This window comes from Zootoca vivipara, chromosome 14 (genome assembly GCF_963506605.1).
Source record: "Zootoca vivipara chromosome 14, rZooViv1.1, whole genome shotgun sequence".
NCBI classification, from domain to species: domain Eukaryota; kingdom Metazoa; phylum Chordata; class Lepidosauria; order Squamata; family Lacertidae; genus Zootoca; species Zootoca vivipara.
This window is the reverse complement of record NC_083289.1, coordinates 804,664-807,500: the sequence shown is the minus strand read 5'-3', so window position 1 is coordinate 807,500 and position 2,837 is coordinate 804,664.

Genomic DNA, 2,837 nt, shown 5'->3' with positions numbered 1-2,837 from the left:
CAGGCGTTTATTAATGCAGCCGCCGGGACAGGCTTTGGTTGGGCTTGGGGTGGAATGGCTGTTTTAGTGGCTGTTGGACAGTTTCTCCCCCCACCTTACTCCCCACATGACCTTTTTGGGCTCCTCCTCCCCCCCACCTCCCACCCAGGGCTCCTTTCGGGATAGTATTTAAAGGGTTATAGAGCTGAGACCTAGTCTGTAAAATGGAGCCTAGGCCTAGTCTTTAGGCTGTAAAGTAGAAGCGAGGCCTTGGCTTGGGCTAGTATTTAAATGTGACCCGAGGCCTCCGCCCTGTATCTCCATTCCTTGGCCCTGGCCTGACTCTGTGGGTTGTCTGGTAATAGACCCCCTTCAGATCCCTCTGAGCCTCAGAGTCCCCCAGTTTTACAGGATCTTGTGGTGGAGGCGGGGTTTGTGGGTGTGGTGCATTGTTGTGGCTAATCCCTGTGACTGGCCCCATGTGTCCCGATCCATGATCTATTCTGTTTCTCCCCACCCTCTGTGACCAGCGTATCTCATGACATTTTGAAGGATGGTATTTATTGGGGGGGGGTATTGCTGCTAAATTGTAAAGTAAAAACCCTTGCCGTGCCCCCAAGTGCGTTGCTGTGGGTTATCCCCCCCCTGGGCCTAGTGGGGGCCTACATAAACAGAGGCCATGCTGCGTCCTGTGATAATGGCTGCCTTGCTGATTTCAGTTGCTTGGTTGATGGTGATGTCATTTGGTTTGTGGGTGTGGCTTATATTTCACAGGAAGGGAGGGGGTGGAGGAGGGTATTACGCCACTTGAGGGCGCTGTTTGACTTGGTGGAAAAGCAAGTCTGTACCTGCGCAGGTGTGCGATTTGAGGTTTTTTTGCCCCCAACAACGCTCTGGGAGTGGCCTGGATCGTTGTGTCAAAATTTCAGGACGATCGGTCAAGCGGTTAGAGAAAAGTGTAAAACGCAGTTTCACGATTTTTACATTTATATATATATAGATATATATATAAGGGTTCCCACTCTTTTTCAAAGTCTCTGTTGTCCTTTTCTCGTAGTCTGTCCATCAATTTTGCCATCTGCACATGGGTCAGGTTGAGCCATGCAAGCGAGTTCCCTGTGGGGAGGGCGCAGCCAATTCCTGCAGAAAGTGAAGCCACCTGCCATCAATGGTGAGGCTGAGGTGGGCCAACCTGCCACAAGGGGTAGGGAAGATGGGTAACTGGCCTGATGCTCAGATGAGCTTCCTTACCCTTAGTTTACAATGAATGGCAGCAGTTCTCTGGGATTCCATAGACTCATAGACCTGTAGAGTTGGGAGAGACCCAATAGGGCCCCTAGTCCGTCGTCCCCCCCAAACCTGGAGGTGCATGCTGAACTTCTGCCTGCACCCAGATGCATGTGTTGCAGCTCTTTGCAGAGACAGAGACAAAGCAACAAAAGACGTTGGGACTGCACATGGCACCCCAAGGGCACATGGAGGTGCAGAGGGGGGCAGAGATGAGCTGGCACAACCAGAAATGGTGCTCCTTGATTGCTTCCCTGCCTTACTTCAGGAGGTTGCGGGCCTGGAGAAGGGCTTTGGGCAAACATCTCCATGCAAGCAAAAGGACACCTACTTGGTATGCAGAAGGTCCGAGGCTCAGCCCCCTGCATCTCCATGGAAGGCAGAGACCATCCATGCCTGAAGCCCTGGAGAGCCTCTGCCAGTCCATATAGACCAGGCATCCCCAAACTTCGGTCCTCCAGATGTTTTGGACTACAATTCCCATCATCCCCGACCACTGGTCCTGTTAGCTAGGGATAATGGGAGTTGTAGGCCAAAACATCTGGAGGGCCGCAGTTTGGGGATGTCTGATATAGACAATAGTTAAGCTCTATGGAGCAATAGCTTGATTCCTTCCAGTCTTTATATTTAATCCATCCCTCTATTTAGAACCACCAGAACCAGGATCTTGATTTATTTTTATGGCAGGAGTCAAAGTTCCCAACGCAGAGGAGGGTCCCAGGTTTAGGCCCCTGCCAACTGCAGGTCCAGGGGGGGGCAACGGCTCCCACTGGAAACCTTGGAGAACTCCATACCAGTTGCTGGAACCTTCAGGAGGGGCCTGTGGTCTTGTGCTTGAATCCTGCTGGCGGGTTTCCCACAGAATGCTGGACCAGAAGGGCCATGGACCTGATCCAGCAGGCTCTTTTATGTGCTTATGTTCAACTCCCATCTCTTCTGACCCTTGACTATGCTGTCTGGGGCTGATATGGAAGGATATCCAGCAACATCTGGGAGGGCGATAGGTTCCCCATCCCTGGTTCATATTGACTAACAGGTGGAACAGAGGTCTGATTTAGTAAATTATTATTTATTACATTTATACAGCACCTTTATCTTCCAAGGATCTCAAGGTGGTGTACATAGTTCTCCTCCTTCCCATTTCATCCTCACAACAACCCAGTGAGATAGGTTAGGCTTCTAGCCTAAGGTCACCCAGTGAGCTCCATGGCTGAGTGGGGATTTGAACCCTGCCCTTCCAGGTCCTCGTCCAACACTCTAGCCATTATGCCACATAGTTTCTCATGTCCATCCATGTTCCTGGGCTTGCTATAGGAGCTTGCTATGGGAGCCAGGCCAGAGCCCTAGAGGCGTCTCCAACTCTCCCCCACCCCCCTGCTTCATACAGGAAAGCAGAAAGCATTATCACAGCTCAAGGGCCTGTTCCTGCCAGGTAAAAGCAGCACCGGAAGGATGAGGGTGCCTGGGGAAGAGTCCTAATGGGCGGGCGGGCAGGCTGACTGGCCCCTGGGGCCTGACTGTCACCACCTCTGCTTTAAACCAACACAACAAATGAGATGGCAGTGAAGGTG